General features: G+C 35.6%; 2 pseudogenes across 1 annotated transcript; one reads left to right on the top strand and one right to left on the bottom strand.

Moving 5' to 3' along the window:
* Window positions 1-863: 863 nt before the first annotated feature.
* LOC148612095 (uncharacterized) lies at window positions 864-16,013 on the top strand (annotated as a pseudogene). The gene is made up of 5 exons (XR_015924604.1): window positions 864-1,621; window positions 11,354-11,506; window positions 13,142-13,353; window positions 14,721-14,808; window positions 15,258-16,013. The product of XR_015924604.1 is annotated as an uncharacterized LOC148612095 (transcript).
* A 200-nt stretch (window positions 16,014-16,213) lies between these two features.
* Window positions 16,214-18,392, bottom strand: LOC148612094 (uncharacterized; annotated as a pseudogene).
* Window positions 18,393-23,389: the final 4,997 nt, after the last annotated feature.

Here is a 23,389-nt window from a genome sequence, read left to right as displayed (position 1 = left end):
GGGAAATTTAGATAGTACATGTAATAACCGTGATAAACTTTGTAGTAAAATAAAATTAAATTTAAAGGTAAAGTTTAACAAACAAATAAGCAATATATACAAAGAAAAAATTGTAAATAAACTTTCATCCATCAATGATAGCTCAAAATTATTTCTATACAGTAAATTTAAATCGGAAATAGAAATTGAAGAATATCTGATAAAAAAGCCAAATTTTAAAAACAGACAAATGATTACTAAATTTCGTGTAAGCGACCATACACTAGAAGTTGAAACAGGCAGGTATAAAAATATTTCAAGGGGAAACAGATTTTGTAAAATATGTAAATACGAAGTTGATGATGAATACCAGTTTTTCTTAACTGTAAACAGAACTCGAATACTCGAATGTAAGAAATAAGCTATTTGCAGAAATTGTTAAACTAAACCTAATTTTAGCCAATATATATATATATATATATATATATATATATATATATATATATATATATATATATATATATATATTGATTTTTGATGGACAATTTGTATTTTATGTTTGTTCTTTGTATTGTATTTGCTTGACCCATATGGGTGTAATTTGCAAATAAAGTATCCATTATATATTCAATATTTATTGAAAGAATGGGCAATAAGAATGTGAAGCTAAGAAGGGATAAACTATTGATCAATGGCCGCCGATGGTTTCCAGGAACATTTCCTAGAGTGGATCACAGCGTAAACCAGAATAATTCAGACGCAATGGGAATCAACCACAACCACAAGTCACGAACAGACAGGATCGACAAGGCCATGAGTATATTGAACCTTCTTTTTTGGACGGACATTTTGGCCCACCACAAGGTGTACATAACATGGCCAGGTAGGTTAGGCATACAAGAGTTCAGTATGGAGATCCCAATAACCTGAAAATATCTTACGTAAATGTATGTGGTATATTGAATAAACTTCTTCTTTTTGTATGGGTTGAAACCCAAACTGTTAGTTATGATGTATTGAAACTTCATACAGATAACAATTTTTATACAAAACATAGAAAAAAATGTAAACGAAAGTCAGGCGGTATGATAGTCATTTTTAAAAAAAGGAGTTTGGAACATCGAATTTAAAGAGTAATTGTGACTTTGTACTTTGGTTTACTTTTGCTAAGGTATTCAGTAACGATTTTATCTTTATTGTTGTGGTGGTTTTCTTTTATCACCTGAGGGTTCGAAATACACATCGAATGAAGCTTTTGATGAACTGGAGATTGGCATTTTTACAAATAAATCATATTATACATTTGTGGACTAAAAGGAGAATTTAATAGATCTGTTACAGGTGTTTTAAACTTGTTCGTTGAGGCGCTGAATAACAAGGTGAATTTGTAGAACGGTTCACGAAGTGGAATGGTTTGCACCCGTGGTTATTAACGGCTGGTGGCGCTTCTGTACTATCAGTTATTCGTTCGGAACCGTTTCGGAAGAGTAATCAGGGAACCACGGAAGTTATCGGGGTTTAACCTATTCATTCCATTATCAAAATGGCCAATGATTTCAAGTTGTTCGGTACCTAAACTTAAAACAGAGTTTAGTCGACGAAATGCCTCTACCCAGGGTCGTAAAACAGATTTGATTGAAAGGTTAAGTATCGGGACACTGTTTTGAATATTAAGTCTCTTCGCGTAACAGTCTGTAGAGATGACCAAGACGACTCGTTTTATGATATTTTGAAGTGTGACATGTAACAAAATGTATTCATGAACAAGGTTTAAAACCCGGGTTTATAAAGCCAATCGAAGTTGGAATATAGACAACATTCCCGTTTCTCAAGATTAGTGATCAATTTCTTGAATAGTCTTACCTATTTAACCGTTGTAAACGACATGCCATTAATGACTATACCAGTGTTTTAGCTAGGATTGTGAGGGCTTTAGTCACTTTTGCGTAAAGCACGAATGACATATTATGGGCAGCAGAAGTTTCTAAATAGTCAATAGTATCATAAACTACATGCTTAATATTTTTATCTTAAGTTTACAGATACAGACACAACAATAAAGACAATAAATGTTACCACGAAATAACTGTTATTTTCTAATATGGGGTAGGCATTGCCTAAATCAGCGAGCACCGTGAGCTTTTCCATACATGTACCATTGGTATGAGACTCGACTCGTAAAAATAATAAAGGAAATTACAAGGGGGCGGGTTGGCCCGTAGGAATATTTGTGCAAATGCTGATATTTCCATTTATATTTCAGTAGCAAGCAAAATATCAGTATTTTTATTCGAAAATCTGCCTTCTTATTAAATGGGGAAAGTTTTTTTCAATAAATGAATAATATGAGAAAAAAATAAGTTTTTTTTCTCCAAAATTCCATCCCCATACCCCTCTTTCTCCTGCCTTCAAAATGGTCGATAACTTTCAAGCACTTCGCCATACTTCACATTTTTTTATCCCTTAAGGGCATCTCTAGCAACATCCTTTTCAGTTTTGGCCAATCGGATCAATCTGTACAGGTATCATAAATATTACAGTTCTCCACGGATGATGGGAATATTTTACACATGTAATGTGACGTAAACGAAATTCAGTTGACAGCTGCAAATTCCAAACAAGAATATGATTGCCTTTCCTATTTAGAAAAGCTATGCTTCGATTTGGATAGTATAATCGGAGTTATATTTTTTTCCAAGGCGGGTTAGGTTTTTGACAATAGCGACAGTGGAACAGCGAAGATACACGTACGTACATCTACGTGTTTCCCGAACTTTTTAAGAACATCATATTCATGTCTTTTAATTAGTTAAAAATAGAGAAAGACTCGAAAACTATCAGGTGAATTTATTTTTTACTTAAACGTAATCTAAACCAATGTATTTTTATTTGTTTGATTTAAGGAAGCAATGAATTTTCTCCGTAAGGACATACACTTTTTGTAACTTCCGAGACATGACTCTTTTTCGTTAGTATATTAGGGAATCTTAAGGGAAATTTAGATAGTACATATAATAACCGTAGAGCTCACACCGCGTCGCGGTGCTCGCTATAAGAAAATATGTGTGCTACGTAATAAAATAAAATAGATACTATTAGAAAAATAGATTTTTATGTCATGATAAAGCTTTGATGCATTCAGTCTAAAAATAGCTACTACTTGACCATTATGATATGACCTGACACTAAACTAATAAGAGAAAATCCTTTCCCAAACACCACACCTCAAAAGCCCTCTTCAAAACTAAAACTCCTCAAACGAGAAGGATGGAGACAGATCTTTAGAAAAGGCTGATGAAACCTTGAGCCTCTTCCTAAGATAGGTCTTGATCAGATTGTACCTACTAAATCCCCTCTCAAAGTCACAAGAAGATAAAGCAGAAACTAGACAGATAAAAAGGAGCTTGGTCACATTGGCATAGTCAACTGTAGAATTTTGAACTCTGTAAGAGGTTGCTCCATGATGTCTTACTGCTGGGTGGTAATTTTTTAATAACCTTTGACCCCGGATCATGAGTCGAATTGAAGAAGTTCATAATCACTGTGATTTCGTTTCAAGAAGAAAAGAATTGTAAAATAAATATTTATCATTGATTAATACTTCCTAACTGTCCGGTATTGCGTTAAAATTAATTGAAACCCATTAGGTGACCAGTCACACATCAGAGACATTGTATACATTTATGTGTGCATTTGAATTTCTAAAAATAGAAAGCTGTAGTGGTCCGGGGTTTAGGTCGCCCCAATAGGATGCAGCTTTGGGAAATCCCCGACACTGTTCCCGCCAAAAACCAGCCAGCCGGAACTAGGCAGACGATTGCCAGACCATTGACCAGATTAGACGCTTCCAACAGCTCAAGAACTATACTTGTACAATCCATATTTTCCAGTCCGGTGTACACCATTTAAATAGTAAGTAGTCGTAAGCCCTATATTGGTGCTGCGACTATTTACAACCTGTGGGATTTTCCAGCCGCAGATTTAGCGGAAAATTCTGTTTTTTCCAAAACTTGAGGGAGGGAACTCGTTGACCGCATGGTCGAGGGTCGGCCATTACGATCGCTTCCGATTTTCGTTGTTCACTCGGGAAGTTTAAGGGATTTAGAGGAATCGTCTCTGTGTATCTGGGGTTAGAGATAGTACAGTGAGAATTCGTTTTTCTTTTCTGTAAGAATTTTCCGGTGGAAATTATTTTTCCCAAATCCTAGGGTATTGCCTGGAAGGTCTGGAAGGGCTGGTACGCTGTGGGACAGCTAGGTCTAGGACATTTAGGAATAGGGAATATAAGTTTACATCACAGCAGTTAATCTCTTACAAAAGAACATTGTTTTGAGTCACAGGAAAAGGGACCTAGTGTAAAAATCTAGTTTTCCCTTAAAAAACCTACATACATGCATAACAGAAAAAAGCCCTTGCCCAATTTCCCCCAATTTTCAGACTATTTTGGAAACCTACGGATATTTTTTTATATAGAAGAGGTGCAGCCATCAGCCACTTCGCGTACGATGGGTACACAGGTAAGAGTGAATTACTGCTCATACGAAGAGCTTCTAGACCTCCCAGGTATAGGTAGAGCTTTAGCGGGGCAAATTCTTGATTTGCATGGAGAAACGGTCAAAAGAGTTGACGAGTTGGTAAGGACAAGGTCCAAACCTGGACAACAGGGTTAAGTAACCTTAAGCACCTATGGGTAGAGATGATTGGGAACAAGATGAGAGACGGAGGGAAATGCCAAAGGTGTCACCATCCCAAAGGCCTTAAAATATGATGGGAAGTCTAACTGGCAAGCTTTTTATGCCAAGTTCTCCCGGTACTCAGAGGTGAATGAGTGGTCCCCACAGGAGTGCATGGACCAGTTGTGTTGGACCCTGGAAGGGAAGGCCAGTGAGTATTACGCACTTCTGGTGGAGCGCAACCACAATATGGCTTATGGTGACTTAATCAGAAAGTTGGAAAATCGGTCTGGGTTTAAAGAACTCCCAGAGACGGCCCAAGTGCAGTTCAATAATGCCCGACAAGCCCCAGAAGAGTCCCTTGAGAACTGGGCTGATAGGGTACTAACCATGGCTACTAAGGCATTCAGGTCTCTCCCAGATCCCCACATGTACCAGCAGGCAATTCTGAAACTCTGTCAGGGTGCGGCAGACAAAGAAGTAGGGAGCTATGCTTCCAATATACGCCCCACAAGCATTGAGGAGGCAGTTGATAAGATGCGCTGGTTTCACTATAACTACCAAGATATATATGGTAGGGGCCCAGAAGTGAAGTTAAAATGGTGGAAAGCTTCCTCAAGTATGTACAACTGCAGAGGGGGGGGAAGGCAAATCAGGCTCCCTGGAAAAATGAAATTAAACGGCTGGAGGGAAAAATTGAGGAGCTAAGGAGGCTGATTACCAATATGGCTGGTTAATTCAGGCCCCAGTCTCCCGTAGCCTATACCCAGTTCACGAGGCCCGAACTTGACCCCTGAACTCAAAGGTCTCACCGGTAGTGAAGCAGTTAGGGCAGACAGTACATTAAGGGTGCAAGGGTCTATTCTAAAAAAAAACAACTTAAACCGGGGGCTCATGTGGATGGCAAGGGACAGCAAGTTCCCTCAGAGTATCCTAGGACCCGACCTGGGGTAGAACCTCAAACCATGGCCCAACTGGAATCAAACACAATGTTGGAGAATCCCCACCCTGGGCAAGTGTATCCAGGGAGGGGTTGAGCCCAACAAGGTTGCCCTAGAACGATAGGGAGGACCCATCTGGGGACACCACTCCTAGGAGACCCAAACTCGTCAAGTCGTGCCGTTCTAACAGCCCATCACCACAAAAGGGGGTGCGGGTGACTCGTTCTCCAAATCATGGACTAGATAGCATATCAGCATTTAGTCAAGCCCATAGTGAGCAAAGTCCAGAACGTTCTCCTAGCCCCATGCCTAGAAATTTCCGATCCTCAAGCCCAGGTGGCTATACATTGCCATCACATGACACTAATAGGGACAAAAAGCTATCCCATTGGGACCCATATAATGTAACCGCAACTCCAGAAAAAGGCTATGAGTCTGATACGCAGTACTTCTTTGGGGCGTTAGTCAATGGGGATGATTTGTCTAGTAGTGATGACACCATACGCCTGAATGCAGGGAAGATAACAATTGATAGTACTGAGGTCTCACTAACCACTTCCGGGTCAAATGGCCACCCCCTCCCCCTATGTAGTACCAAAAACACACTTAACCTAGACATATGCATTGTAAGTGCATTATTTGTTTGTATTATGATTAAAAGTGGTCAAAATAAAGCTGAGAATGTGTGTACTTTAAAATCATGTATGTAATAAACTACAAAAGTTTATGAATATTGTTTACATGTGTGAGTAATTTGCCTCCATGCTGTCAGTTAGCAGAACAGGTAAAAATGTGGATTTTCAGTATTATTTATTCAAGTAAATTTTGTGAAGAATTTCTACAATCATCGCCCCGTGCAGGTCCGGGTGTCAAAAGAATAGGCCCGCAGCAGCGCTACGCTTGTCGTAAAAGGCGACTAAATAGTGCTCAGAAACCTAGCCGGGGGCTAGGCGCTCTGCCCACAGACCAACTGGATTGTGTGCCCCAGGTGGTGGAATGGGGTACCCCTGGCGTGTTACATGCTGGGGTTGTCAGGCTATAATACGGAAAATATGACCGCAAACCATAGTGGTGCACTGTGTTGGGAAAGATGCCACGTTCCTCACACGTTAAAGAACCCTACTGTTATATTCTCCCAGAGTAGGAACCATAGGGCTCCGCCACAGGGGCTAAATTGCCCGACTCTACCCTACCCACATCTCCCTATTTCCAGTTGCAATCAACATTTCTCGACCCCATTATCGTTGTATCCCATCCCATTTTTCATTTCATCATCATTTCATGTTCATTTTATCATCCACTTCATGTTCATCGCCTGAATATAGCTGAAATATTGCTGCTAGGGTGTTAAACCCCAACAAACAAACAAACAAACATCTACAATCATCGTACCAATAGCATAATGATTTTGGAAGCCTTATTTTCCAAGCTTTGCAACGGTATGCAACATTTGTCCTGGGAATTCACAGAGAAACTTGGAAAATTACTATTTTAACATGTAATATTGGAAACGTTAGAAGTGGTTAGTGAGATCTGAGTTGGAAAATTGGTCGAAATGGTGAGAAGATCAAGAGCACAAAGGGGACACTCTCCCTCCTCAGATCTGGGAGGAGTTGGTGAGTCAAAAAGGGGAATTGGATCAAGGAAAAAGAAATCATGGGACAGTAGATACTGAAACGGTAGTGGATAGAACAAAATCACCCAGTGAGGCAAGGGGGTGACAGAGGAAAGGAATCAGGGGGATTCTATCGACTTTATTGAAAGTTCAGAAACCGGGACGGAGGAAGAAATTGAGACTGTTGCAGTCCGACATGTGTTGGGAGGGAACATGTTAAGAATCCCAGTTGCGGTCCAGGGTCAGGGGGTGACAGCGATAGTAGATACGACCGCTGAGGTCACCCTCATTTCTGATGACATTTTGTCGTGGCATTTAAGAATAAATTGCATAATTGTAAAATGCGAACTACTTTAATTTATAGTCAACAAGTTTACATGATCTTCCTACTTATTATTGCCCATACATGAGATCAGAGGTAAACTTTAATACAGTCAATGGAATGTAAAATATTGGTTGCAGACTTCGTTTGGATGCTGATTCAATATCCTTGATGCATCCGTATATGACTTCAGTTATATTATCCTGCCTTTTATATTTAATGAGGTATGATACCAAAAGTACTAAATCGTGATGTTTTTACAAAAAATTAAGTTTTTTTGTCTTCTTTGGCATATTCCTTTATATATTTTTCCATATATTCAACTATGTTGGAACACAGACATAAACATGTAGGTAGATTTATAAGAGAAATACATTTAGAAGGACCTAGGAATTAGTGTTAAATCAGGTATAGAAAAGATTGCAACAAAAATGAAATTTAAAAAAGATTTTTGACAATGATTTTTATAGGCATCAGAAAAGATTGCAACAAAATAAAATTTAAAAAAGATTTTTGAAAAAGTCAACAATTACAACAGACAACTACAACGAACACAAAGTGATGTCAATAGCTCACAGTGACCTTCGTCCCAGATGAGCTTAAATATACGATGAGAAAACCAACCTCTTCTAATTAAATTCTGTTACTCAGAATGTTAGTTGAAAACGCCAGACTTTGATTAATTTAAGTTTTAATTAATCTAAATTAAATATCATCGTATTGGAACAAAATGTAAACTTAAACTTATCATTGTGAACTTATCATGTCATCATCTGCAAGCGTTTAGGAAAGAAGTCCTTAAAACGATTATTTCTGTAAATTTTGCTAAGTTCAAGGCCCGTAATTTCGGTAAAATCATCGAAGCGAAACCATACAAACTTGTATTGTAACTTACCACGGTTAATTTATAATAAAAATCATGTCAATATGTAAAAATGTTCAGAAAAAAATGTCAGGAAAACGGTTATTTCTGTGAATTTTGATAAGTACAAAGCCCGTAATTTCGGTAAAAATTATCGAAAAGTAAACCTGACTTTTAACTTATCATGGTGAACTTATTAATCAAAAAAATATTTCAATATCTGCAAGTGTCTGGAAAAATTAAGATATAATTATTTAAGCTCAGAGTTCTTCTGCCCCGTGCAGGTCCGGGTGTTAAAAGAATAGGCCTGCAGCAGCGCTAAGCTTGTGGCAAAAGGCGACTAAATAGTGCTCAGAAACCTAGCCGGGGGCTAGGGCGCTCTGCCCACAGAGCAACTGGGATGTGTGCCCCAGGTGGTGGAATGGGGTACCCCTGGCGTGTTACATGCTGGGGTTGTCAGGCTATAATACGGAAATCTGACCGCAAACTATAGTGGTGCACTGTGTTGGGAAAGATGCCACGTTCCTCGCACGTTAAAGAACCCTACTGTGGTATTCTCCCAGAGTAGGAACCATAGGGCTCCGCCACAGGAGGCTAAATTGCCCGACCCTACCCACCTCTCCCTATTTCAAGTGGCAATCAAAATATGTCGACCCCATTATCGTTGTGTCCCATCCCTATTTCATTTCATCATCATTTCTTGTTCATTTTATCATCAATTTCATGTTCATCGTTAGAAGATTACTTGAAATATTGCTGCTCGGACGTTAAACCCCAACAAACAAACAAAGAAACAGAGTTCTTCTCCTTTGAAATTAAGAGAACACATAGTCCATAACAGATGTAAACGATTAGTACTGCTACTGGAGTTACGCACAATCAGGTGATAAAAGGCAAGTGATTCTTTACATTTACGACATACTGTGAGGTGAAATATTGTATGAAATCAGTCATTAAGCCAAAATTGTGTATGTCATTGGACCATAAGGTCAAAGGTCATGTTCAAAAGTCATACACCTTGGTACATGACACTCAACCTTAACGTGAAATACCCACATACCAAATGTCAGATATCTTAGTAAAAAGGCAAAAAAGTTTTGGCACAGACAAAACTTTGGGGGGTATTTTGCCAAATTGTGTATCTTATTTGACCATGAGGTTGACAGGTTAAGGTTTGTTTGTTTGTTGGGGTTTAGCAATATTTCAGCTATATGCGGATGATAAAATGAACATGAAATGATAATGAAATGAAAAAAGAATGAGACACAAGGATAATAGGGTCGACAAATTTTGATTGCCACTAGAAAAAGGGGGGATGGGTAAGGTCGAGCAATTTATTCTCCTGTGGCGGAGAGCAAAGGTTCCTACTCCTATCGAATACCACAGCAGGGTTCTTTAACGTGCGAGGAACGTGACACCTTTCCCAACACGGTGCACCACTATGGTTTGCGGTCAGGTTTACCGTATTATAGCCTGACAACCCAAGCATGTAACATGCCAGGGGTACCCCATTCCACCACCTGGGGCACACAGAGCGCCTAGCCCCCGGCTATACCAACATACTAAATATTAGAAGTCTAGGTCAAAAGACAAAAAGCGTTATGATATGGACAAATTTGTATGAATGGCGTCAAACCTTGGTATGTTATTTGAGCATGAGGTCAAAAGTCAAGTTCAAATTTCAACCATCCTAGTATGTGATGCCTGGCCTTCAGGTTTTATAATCCCATACCAAATATCAGATGTCTTAGTGAAAAGACAAAACAATTTTAGGTCAGACAAAATTTTGTATGGTATTTGGCCAAAATTTTGTATGGTATTTGGCCAAAATTTTGTATGTCGTTTGAGCTTGGAGTCAAAGGTCAAGGTCAAAAGTTATCCTATCTTGAACATTACACTATACCTTAATGTGATTTACTTACATACCAAAAATCAGATATCTTGGTAAAAAGACAAAAGAATATGGCCAAAGACAAAGTTTTTTATGGTGTTTTGCCGAAACTTTTTTGTTATTTGTCCTTGGGGCCAAAGGTCAAGGTCAAATGTCACCTACCTAAAACATTACTCCTTGCCTTGTTGTGATATACTTAAATGCCAAAGATCAGATATCTAAGTGAAAAGACCAAAACATAATAGTACAGACAAAATTATGTATCGTATTTTGCCAAAATTTGTATGTTATTTGACCTTGAGGTAAAAGGTCAAGGTCAAATGTCTTCCACTCTGGTATGCAACAATCTACCCTGAGAGGATATACCAACATACCAAATATTAGAAGTCTAGGTCAAAAGACAAAAAAGTTATGGTCTAGACAAAGTTTGTATGAAAAACTTGAGAAGAAGAAAAGTCCTTACAGGGGGTGATTTTGGGTCCAGATGAGCAAAAAACAAAGATATGCTACATATTTTTATTTTTGATATGTTTCAGTGAGTGGAGAGCACTTACTACACTTCCATGCATACATTTAATTAATATCTTCTTGCTCTTGTTAGCAAAACGGGTCTGAATATAGCCTATTTTCGTACATTTCAAAATGTCAAAAATTAAGAATTTTGGTTGCTATGGTAACCAGATCTAAACAAATCAGATTGCTTTGTACTTTATTGTCAATTGTTTCCCCTAAGACATATTTCATTAATATAATTATGTTGTTTGACAAATTTCAACCATTAAATATAAATACATTCAAATTGTGATGTATTTGTGTTTTTAGGCCCAAAATTGGGGGTTGCTAAGAAATGGTCGTTGCTATGGTAACGGTGAAAACATTTTTCATTTTTTTATATTAATTCTTGTTTTTCCATTAAATCCTACATATTGTAACTCAATTTGGTTCAAATGTCTGACATCGATAAATCACCCACCGCATGATTCTTAGGTGGACTGTTACTTAAGACCAGAAAATAAAATCCTATTACCAAAGATGGCATTAGACCAAATGGAAGCTTACTTTCTATGCAGAATGGCAACAGATGGAGAAGCCTGCAATGATATCAAGGATATGGAAGAAGGGAAGGCAATGTTTCAGGGACATAGGATTTTGGCTTGCAGTTTTAATCAGCAATCTAACAACATGTTTTTAGTGGTATTGTTGAAGCCACCATGAGGCATAAGGTGAAAATAATAAATTCATCCTATACAGGGGTTCATTCCACTTGCAACATGTTTACCTATATTTCATTGTCTAATACCTGCCTACATGTATTTTGATTATATAAGCCTTATGCATTCCTTATAATAATGTGAAAGACCTGATTTTATAGTAAATTAAAAAGAAGCATTCTGAGAGTATTGCAAGACAATACAAAAGTACCTTAATAAAAATCTGTTGCAGACTTAATGCATAATTTGTTAACATAACTGAGTATGAATTAAGTCATAAAAAACCATCAAACCAGAACAAAATTCAAATTGTCATGGTAATGTAAATCAGCAAGCATGACGAGAAAAAGTTTCAAGTTTTTATACGCCCGTCTATATAGACGGGACGTATTATGGTATACCGTTGTCCGTCCGTCCGTCCACACGTTGCGCGATAACTCAAATTCGCTTTTACGGATTCATATGAAATTTTAGCACAATATTAATATTAACAGAAGAACGCTCCCGTTCTATTTTGAATAATTTTTTATTTGTTGTTTCAGAGTTACGAAACTTTATTCACTTAAAAATTTATATTGTTGTAAAATCTGATGTAATAACTCAGCTGTACTGATACTATTCTTGAAATTTTGCGTACAGTTTTATAGACATGCTAGATTATGGTTGTATAATGGTATACCATTGTCCGTCCGTCCGTCCGTCCCTTGGTCCTTCCGTCCATCACTCAAATTCGCTTTTACGGATTCAAATGAAATTTTAGCACAATATTAATATTCACGGAAGAACGTTCCTTTTCGGTTCTGAAGAATTATTTATTTGTCGTTCCAGAGTTACGGAACTTTATTCACTTAAAAATTTATATTGTTGTCAAATCTGATGTAATTACCACGACATAAGATTGCTGCTTACTTACAGTTTTGAAAAGCTGTATTATATTGGGACCAACAAACGACTTCAATTCTACGATAGATTTGATTTTTATGAATACTGACAATTATCAGTATGGTACCTTAGAAACTTATTATTCTGACCACAAGGCAATATGGACTTCCTTACAGTAGAAGTAGAAGGAATTTTACTATTAACTGTAGGTCTTACCTCGTAATAATATTATTACATAATGAATTATTTGTCCAGTTTTCAATTCTGTAGTTTATTATAGTTTTATCTAGTTCAAAAACAAAGAATCCCTTTAAATGCTATTGTATACTTTCATCATGACAAACAGTTGTAAGATCATTTATACTTTTTGAATAACTGAAGAAAAAACTTTGCTCACTATATATACAGACTAATGTTTTGGTAATCAGAAATCAGATGATTGTTTTTTTAAATTTATACCATCAGCTATTCTTACGGACGGGCGTATCTTGCGCTCTGAGCGCAGCTGTTTATTGCATTAATTTTTTAAATCCAAAGAAGATAACTCATAAAAAATAGATGGGCAGGAGAAAATTTAAAGTTGGTCTGTACATTATTACAATTAAGCAAGGTATTAAATATCAAATGAATTTATTTGTTGGACTGATGCTAAAGTCCTCTTCCTTAAAATTTGGGGACTACTAACCTCATACTGTAAATTATATAATTTCATGCTACTTTGTCAAACTGTAGATTTACCTCTCTGATTAATAAATTGTATTATAGGTGACTTATTACTACAAAGTAAGAATAAATAAGTTAACAGGTGAGACTCAGAACTCACACTGAATATCATGCAGGAAAGGGTCCATCGCTGCTGTTTTCTAAATTATTTTACATTTCCTTGATACTGGTGATGTGCAGGTGGAGAAATGCTGCACTGAGAACCTACAGACATTCCACAAGCCTAAAGCCTATGGTATCCATAGTACATTGACGTTTTAAGAATCAGCTTTTTTCTAATAATTTAATTTGATTTTTGATAATCCTTCTGATTGACCTGGTATCCTTGGGCGTATTCCATAGGTTATTTGTATAAACCAACTTGACACTGGGACTTTATCAATTGAAGAATCTTGTGGAAACTCTAAAAACATTATTTCAAAATGAACTCATTGACAACAGAGTCACCAAAATTGGATTAACAATAATATCTTTCTATCAATTCTTAAAAATACTATCCAATATGAACCTTTTGTCCACATTGGGCCCCAGATGAAATGTTCAACAGGCTATGGGGGATATTAGTCCGGCTACATGTCACAATTATCAGAAAAATGAGAATTTTTACAATGTATCTCATGTCCCCCCACCAAAAAAGGGGAAAAAGATAGACAGCACATTTCCTTAAATATGCACAGTACCTTTAAAAAGTAGCACTCTTAAGAATCATGCAAAACATTTATCATGGGTAAAAAGCCTGTATATTTTTATTTTTGATATTTTGTTTGAATTGCCACAGTAAACAGAAATTAACATTAAGTTTTTCATATAACCTATGTTCTTAGGAGATAAAAAAATGTATAGAATGCACTGTAGATTTCAAAATTGAGGGAGATAACTCTGTAAATGACGCTCAATTTATACAATAGAATATAGGTACCAGTATCGTATTGCATATCCCTGAGCGGGTGTACGTCAAAACATGGATGCCATAAAAATATAGTGCATTTTCTTTTTGCCTCTCTACAAACTAATGTTTTGTCAAAAGACATGAACAATGACTTAAAAAATAGAGCAAACATCACACTGTAAGATGAAGAACTTTTTTAAAAGAAAATCTAACATAATATCATAAAAATGTTCCACTGAAAAGGTTGGTTAGGTGAGTGCAAAACGAAAGTGAAAGTAGGGAAAATGGCTATTTATAGTTCAAGACTACTTTTCTGTCCAATCTTCGTGGACTCACCCTATTTTCTTTGCAGGAAATTATTTTTTCACATGTCCTTAGAAATGCTACATAAGTGAAAGTTTTATTGAATCAATTTACATATTTTTTAAAAAATCCTAAAAATATGCACTTCACTATAGAGGTCTATGGGAAAATTAATACGATACTGAGACCTATATTGGAATTTCTATGTTGATTATCTCCTAAGAGCAGGCAGATTTGAATGAATAATTACACATTTCATAGTATAGACCCATAAAACAACTTAATTACAAAATAAAAATATGTAGCCTTTTTCAGGGTGAATCACATTTTCCATAATTTGCATGATTCTTACAAAGACAACTACTAAAGTATCAGTATATTGTTATATTTTCTCATAGTATACACATATTTTCTTCTATTTTCATCCAGTAAAGGCAGAGAAAATTCCATCAAAAGGAAGCATTTAGTTAGTATGCTTGAAGATCCAAGACCTGCAATATACAGAAATACAACTACAGTATTCTGATGTATATATCATGCCAATATCTTTGTTGTGGAAATAAAGCTATATTGAGACATCCAACTAATTTTTACCGTAAAACCTATACATTTTTAAAATCCTTACATTATGGAGATCTATTTATGTAAGAATGCTTTACTACCCACAATCAATATTTCCAACAAGTTTCACCTTTTATTTTTAAGTTTTACAAAATTAGGTCTGGGTCAACTTTGTGTACGAAACAGTGCACCTCTATGGCATCTGTATAGTGCAACCTTTAATCATGTTATATAAAGTAAAGCAAAAACATGGTACTAAAGCTTGAAAGTTAAAGGGCAATAATTCTTGAAAGAAGTTTCTACAAAAATCATGTCTTCAATTTTTTTGAAAAAAATCGTTCTAATGTCATTTTGATTGTACACAATACACTAGCTCTCAGCTGCTATCTTATGATTCCTTAAAAGGTAACTGAAAAGGAATGTGAAGTAATTGAGAAAATAACCATAAACCAGAGTGCTTCAAATCAGTGGTTCTATCATAGGAAGTGGCGGCTCACAGCATCAAGGTGTGGGGATATAACTAAAATGACAAATAGGAGGAACAAATTGAAGTTCTGTATAAGTTTGGTAAATCGAGATGGCCTTTTTACCCTTCAAGTGCTCCATGGTCGACAATTTGAACAAAAGGCAATTCAAAAGTTTGAATCATAATATAATCTAAGCAGAGATGTTTATTCGAACAGATTACCCACATTTAGGTGCATCTTCAGATGGGGTAGTTGGAGACAGTGCAACTGTATAGGTAAAATGTCCGTATAATGGAAGGAACGAACTAATTATTCCTGGAAAGAACTTCCCATATCTCCACAAGAAGAGTTCTAGCGAAATTGTACTGTGTGAGGACAGCAAGTACTTTGCACAAATTCAGGGTCAGCTTTTCCTGTCTAAAAAAGCAATGTTACATTACAGTGTATACATTTGTTGATTTATTTGTCCAGAAGATTTCAATTGATGATGACTATTGTACTAATTCTTTAATTCCAAAGTTATCCCTGTTCTATGGGAAGCATCATAGACCCTTTTAGCTACTCAGTTATAAAACTTTAAATAATGAATTATCTTTAAAATTTTACATTATACTTCTGAGCAGCAAGCAAAATTTTTGAGTTGCAGATTACACAAAGTACATGTAGTTACCCATAAGGGTGACGGGCGAACAGACGGATGGAGTCCAGTAGCTAATAGATCCGCTTTCACTATTAGTAATGCAGGTAATAACTTTTTACATAAAGTGATGAATAATGTCATATTAGGACAAAAGCACCCGTCTGGTCAAATGAGCATTTTTTCCTTGCTTAAAACGACAGAAATTTTGAGTAATTTTATAAATTCTATTTTTACTTTAAAAATCTTAAGCACTTCTGTTCACAATAGATTTTCTGAAATTAGCAATACAAAAACAAACATACAATACGTTAACCCATTACTAATTTTCCAGAAGGAAGATCCTCTTTCAAAATTTTAAAGCGCTTGGCTAAACCAATAATTCTCTCCACATGTATCCTTTTGGATACAACTGTCCTGTCTTCCATTACCTCACTTGGTTCAAGTTGGCTTTTACCATTCAAAAGGGTTGGGGTATGCACCTGCACATCTTGAACAGCAAATAAATCCTGAACCATTATGCCCCTGTCATCCATTATGCTGTCTTCCCTTTCAAACATTTGAATTTCTGGTAGTAATAAGGGTGACTTCTCGATAATTTGCCTGTCACTAACCGATCCACCATAGGATATAAGAAACAGTCCCTCTGGATGTACATCCAATCACTGTCTTCAATGTGTTTTTATGCTTGTAAGAAGACCATGTAACAATTTTGGCATCTACATGTGATGGTTTTTGCATTGGAGTTTCTGCTGCATCCAAAATGACACGTGTGGAGGGAAATATCTTCTGGCATATGCTCATCAATGACATCTCTTGATTGCCATATATTCAATTCCTTCAACTGAAAGTAGAGAAAGTCAATCCAATAAATTACAATTTTAGACACAGTAGATACTGAGATATTGAACATAAAACTTAATTCAATATCTTCCTTAGCCTGACCTAGTTTAATTAATGTTAATAACAGCTGATCCTTAGGATGAAGGGTATTGCAGTGGTAATTTCATTCTAGTACAGCTGGACCTAAACAGTTAAAAAAACAGCATGAAATGGTTATAATTTTCGAAAGATGTGTAAAATTTAACTTGTTTGGGAATATTGATAAAACTTTCAATTGATAAAGTTCCTAATAATGAACACTGTTCAGGTTGGTCCATTTACCGGTGACGTAAAACCACATATATGTCTATTAATAATACCATTACTTACTTTTCATAGGCGTATTAATTAAAAAACTTATTGGTACTATTGCATCCTATATGTTAAAGTACATAACATCTGAAAATGTTAAAATATACTACAGTATAAGTGTGCATATGTTGCATTACTCCGAGTTGCTCATTTGCTTTTGTTACTTTGTATGTATGATTTTAGTTACTGTATGTTCTTTGTTGTGTATGTCTGTTTTCCATGTCGGGTCTTTGTCCCTGGGTTACATTCTTTTGATTACCGCCATAATCTTGATTACTCTTTCAATATATCATGTGAAGTGTTGTCATACGCACATTCACTCCATATCTTCTCTTTTTATATTAATATGTACATGTACATTTTAATATTATGAACATAATTTTATTTATGTTTCTAATTACAAAGTTAACTTCAGTTTTTTTGTTTTTTTTTTTGTATCAAATTATTTCCTTATAAATTATTTATGACGGGTTGGACACGGGGATAGGAACCCGGGAATAAGGGGAGGTAGGAATGGGAGTAAGGGTGCAAGCTTGTCGGGATATTACAATGGGGAGTAAAGGAGAGAAAACTTGTGAGAGAGGTCTCGAACCCGACAGCAAAATGGAAGAGGAACCCCCTGTCTACCCCTCTTGTATACATGGACATTGATCAATTTTCGATAACGAAATTTCAAACGGCTGGACCGTTCACGCCCAGGGAACATATACATCTAGCTCAGACATTTACACTAGTTTTATTAGACGGAAAGTCGTATTAGGCCAATACAAAATACAGTTATGCCTGTTTCAGGTTGAAAAAATAGGGTAGATAAATTATTTTATTTTTCAAAATCATTTTATAGACTTAGAAAGGGGCACACTTCTTGACTTAAAAAATAAAGTTAACGCTGCTTAACCAAAATCATTATATTTCTCGAAGTTTCTCCCGGCAAAATTTACCAATAATTAAAAATTGGCGATGGTAGAATCTAGGTAAAAAAGGAACAAAAAAATAGGGTAAGTAGTTTGCGTTGAGGGACGGTTGGTAAAATCCAGTTGTTTTTATTAGGTGAAGAAATTGATTCCTTGCAGGGAAAGGGTAGCTGAAGGCATCTGTCCATTTGGAGCACAAAATTGGTTGTTTGTCAGTATCAGATATTTCACTGACGCTTCGAAGTTTAGCTTCATCTGGGTATGGTGGTTGGAACTGTGTAACGCTAGTAGAGCTACTTGAATTTGATGTCACTTCTGAAGGATACATGTATGTGCGAATATCATACTGGCAGTGGTCGCTGGCTCAGTATCTGCTAAAATATACGCTGAAGGCTCATTCTCAATACTGCCTTCCTCTGGTCTTTCATCTCTTCCTTTTTCTTTTTGGTAGAATGACAAACTTGTCCATTTTGCGGAAATCGCAAATTTACTGTTATAGAAGTTATCGGAACGTTGGAATGATTAGTAGAAAACCGATAACGGGTAACTGACGTTGGATTTCCAATTCCATGTTGCTACATGAAGCGCAATTGAAGTAATAATATCAGCTTTTACTGTACTCGTTTTATATGCATCCATCAAATATTAAAAAAGAAAAAAAATAGTCAAAATTTCGTACAGGCACAAGCCTGTACGAGCCTTACGTAACTACGTCCCTGAATACCCTCATAACAAATCCCTAACTTTTTTGCTGGGGATAAATTTCTGACACAAATTGACCTTGCATACCATCATTATGTATAGAAACATCCTGCAATAAATATTTTAGATGAGGAGATAGCCATACAAGCCATATACCCTTATTTCTGATGAATATAAGTAAGTCTAACTTTCACCAATTTCCGTAATATTTCACGAAAATCAAAATCCTTTGACCCTGCACAGTAGGATTGTTTAACAATAATACGTCATCTATACCGCGGGAACTGAGATTAATAGTCTAGCCAAGCGTTGTTCTTTCTTTCGGATCAGATCAGCTATAAAGTCAGCTTCATGAGAGTGAAGGAATAGGTCAGCAAATAGAGGAGCACAATGTGTTCCCATTGGAATGCCGACCGTTTGTTGGAAAATGCGTCCACCACACTGGACAAATATGTTGTCGATAAGAAATTCCAGCATTTTGAAAGCGTCTTCTTCTGTATATTTGGAAGATGATTTGGAACTATTTTTTACAAAGTATGAGGAATCTCTACCAAGAACTATATATTTGTATTTAGGTGTACCCTCTTTTTGGAGAAACAACGATGTATAACGTTTCTGAGTCGGGATTTTAACTGAGCATGGGGAATAGAAGTATAAATGTTGAAAAATCATAGGTTTTAAAGCTATTTTATTCTGATAGTAATCTTAAATTTAGGGTCTCACGAAGATCTATCGAATTTTTCAGGATCCACATTGAGTTAATACCACTATGGGAGGTTGGACGTAGGACTTCGAATCGATCACGTAGAGATACCGAGCAACCTTGGTTTAATAAAAATTGCCAACGAAAGAGAAAGTTTTTTCATGAAGCGAAACACAGACAGCGAGTTAAAAACCGAGGAAAGCAGAGTTAAATTAAAATCTACCTGAAAAATTATCTAGACGAGAACTTAATAAAGTAGTACAATAAAGTGGTCATTTCTGAAAATTTGGTCTCATTTTGTTGAAATAAAGCTGTTTTGAGGCAGTCCGCACAGAAATTTCTAGTGTTTTGTCATAAAAAAGTGTATATTTTTTAAATCCTTGGTGTGTGTAGGTTCAAGTTATTTATAAGTAATTTAGTGATTATTCTTATGAAATCCAGTAGCCATGGTAACATACTGAACAAAAAATATTACTGAGTTTTAGTACAAATCAGGGGTGCCTTTCCAAAACTAACAGCCAATACTGTTTTATAAAATATCAGGCACTTAGACACTACAACAGGGTGAAAGCATGCATGGAGTAGGTGGAAAAAAGGTAAAAATAATAAGACCTCTTTCGATTCATTCTCTCACAATTTTAGTCCCAAAAGTTCGCGGAAATAAGGTATTTTGAAAAATCAGCCATCTGATTCTGGGGAGGGAACCTAATACGGCTGGGGACTGAAACGTTCCGGACACCATTCTTCATTTAAATTACACCAGTTTACCATAACATATTACATCTGTCTATGTATAAATGCTTATCTACATTTAAACAATATATCCATCAAATTTCAACTTTTAATTTTAAGTTTTACAAAATTTGACTGGGGTAACTTGGTGTGTGAAACAGTGCGCCTTTATGTAACTGTCTAGTGCATCCTAAGAGTTTCGCGGATTATCAGTTCAGATTAGAAAATCGTCGACGCAACACCGTGACGGCAAAAAACGGATCCCGTGAGTTATTGAAGCTTTTAGATAATTTCAACATGAACTTCTATAGTGGTCCGCAAGATTCTGAGTGTGATGATTTTGACTTTGTTATACCCGATCGTACGAACCCAGATGCATACAGAGAAATCACATTAGTGTCATCTAATGGAAAAGTCCTTACTTCTGTATTAAATAACAGATTATCTGAATACGCTGATTTATAATCTTTGTTTCCGAACAGTTAGTCTGGGTTTAGAAAGGGATATACTGCAATAGATAACATTTTCTGCTTGCATGTATTGATAGAGATCTGTTTGGGTATTGGGAAGAAACTTTTTTGTACATTTGTCGACTTGAAAAAGGCCTATACACTGTTTGGAGGCTTGGGTTATGGCAAAAGCTAGTTAAAAATAATGTCTCTGGTAAATTACTAAATGTGGTATATAATATGTATCGTACATGTAACATTAAATCGTGTGTAAAATTAGGAGGTGATGTATCTAGAAGTGAAAATTTGTCTCCCTTTTTGTTCAGTATATTTTTGTCAGACCTAGAAGAATATTTGTTCATAATAATGTAAATGGGCTGCAGAATATTATTGATAAATGTAAAGATATATTTAGAATATACATAATGATATTTATATTGTTTTGTGTTGATGATACAGCAATTTTAATCTGAAACGCCAGATGACCTACAGAACTGTCAATTACTTTTCAAACTGCACTCAACATATTTTTTGAAGGCAAAATGGATCAATTTTATTAAATCGATTAATTTAGATGACGCAGGTCCGAGTTATAGTTAGACGGTCAATGTGCACTGGAATTAATTGAAATAAAATCATGTATACAACAAATTCTAAAAGACAAATTTATACAGAGTTGGTTTTCTAATATGTTAAATAGTTCAAAGGGTCAGTTCTATATTTAATTTAAAACCGAATTCAAGTTACCTTATATATGTATTGTAGTCAGTTGATTTGTATTGATTGTGTTAGAATGCACAGGCTCTTGGGACCAGGACTTTTTTTATCACAAAAAATATTATTAAATCATTTTGTTTCCATATTTGAGTTACTAAGTGTGTTCTCAGGTCTACGTTTCTGCTTGCTATTCATTACTGTTAATACCATGCCCAGTTTTTCGTCTCAAAATAACTCTCTCGTCCTCAAACACCGTTACTCCGATACCAGTTGAGCAGGTTAGTGCCACATGCCCCCCCCCCACCCTTTACTTAACGATTAATCTGTTTTATGAATTACAAAGGACCTCCCAGTATCTGCTTGTCGAGATAAGCAAATATTGTGACCTTTTAGAATTAAATCATATGTACAAATATAATTGATCCGTTCCACTTATTGACCAAAAAACTAAGGCAGCTTACTTCAGGTATTACCAACCTGTCCGTGCTTACTCCTTATATGGAACTTCTTATGCCTTTTCGGTCATTTCAGTTATTTCGGAACGTTTTGGGAGTCAATATGTGTTACTCCCCTGGAAATTCAAAGAAGCTTCCGGGCTCGGAAACGTTTTCTGTGCATTTGAATTTTAAAAGTTTAAATTCTGAATATAGATATAATGTCGTGCCGAAAATAAATATTGTGCAAGGAGGAAAATACGACAACAAACGAACGATTCGTCGATACCGACCGGGAAAAATTCTAAGAGAAATAAGAGCTGAGTCAAAGGTGGGCAAAAAATGTTCTATTTTTAGAATTTATATAGTTTCTAGCCTTGTTAAAAAAGGAGATAGACGAAAAACGGGGCATAATATAGACAGTAATAAATAGAAAGCGGATACGTCTGAGAACACACATAATGGTTCAAATATGGAAACAAAAAAATATTTTTTGTGATTAAAAATAATCCTGCTCCTGAAACTGATTTTGCTTGTATGAGTAATTAGTAATTTGTTATATCATATCACTAATCTATTATAACGAATTATAACAAAAAAGTAAATTGCATGGCCCTAAAAGGCTTCCGTAGTGTTGCATTCGTGAAAAAAACATAGATACACATATCGCGATAAAACTTAACATTATGCAATTCAAGTGAGAACTTTCTCTTTTAGTATCCCTGAAATGTTTGGAACATCTCAATTTTATCTCTACATAAGCAAAAAACAAACAAATTAATTAATATTTGGACACAAGAAAAAACATTTTAGTACAATACGTATCTAAAAGCACTAATTCATTCAATAAGGAAAAATTTACAAAATTCGTATATTACATATGTATACGTATTTTTTTTTAGAAACTACAATATTTGTTTGTAAATTATGGTAATAATCGAACTAATGAGTAACATTTTAATTTTACGAAATTTCTTTGTCCTCGTGAGTTTTATCAGATTTTAAAAGTACACGGTAAAAGTACTACAAAAATTCATATTTATTTTAAAACAAATGACTATTTGCAATAAAGGGTGTTTGTGGCAAATAGTTATTTGTTTTAATTTATAGACGTGAATTATTACAGTAATTTTAAAGTGAACTTTTAAAATCCGGTGAAAATTTACGAGGAAAAATATGAAGGTAACCTTCTGCGTCATCAGGAAAATCCCGAACAGTGACTGAACACACCCGGACGGATGATGCAATTCAATACTAATCGCACAATAACATGTAATTGATCCCTTGAGCTCCCTACATGTATACATGTGATGTACTACAAAACACTACGTATCAGGTTAATATAAGAAAACGTATACATTGTATTTGCTTAAAGGATGAACTCAACATAAAATGTGAAAAATTTGGATATTTTGTCGACAAAAAGGAATGATTTAGTTATAGTTAATAATTTAAACTTTAACAATGATAACCTCATTTACGTAACAAAACAATGAATAACATTCAAGTTTACCTTGGTGTCGTTGATTCGTGAAGACAATTTGACATTGGTGCTGTTGAGATGTGTAACATGACAATATAGTGTTGG

Source organism: Perna viridis, chromosome 7, assembly GCF_037379345.1.
Source record: "Perna viridis isolate PV_CMFRI_1.1 ecotype Kerala chromosome 7, ASM3737934v1, whole genome shotgun sequence".
In the NCBI taxonomy this organism is placed as follows: Eukaryota; Metazoa; Mollusca; class Bivalvia; order Mytilida; family Mytilidae; genus Perna; species Perna viridis.
The sequence above is the reverse complement of the archived record's forward strand: the minus strand, read 5'-3'. Positions and strand labels throughout refer to the sequence as shown.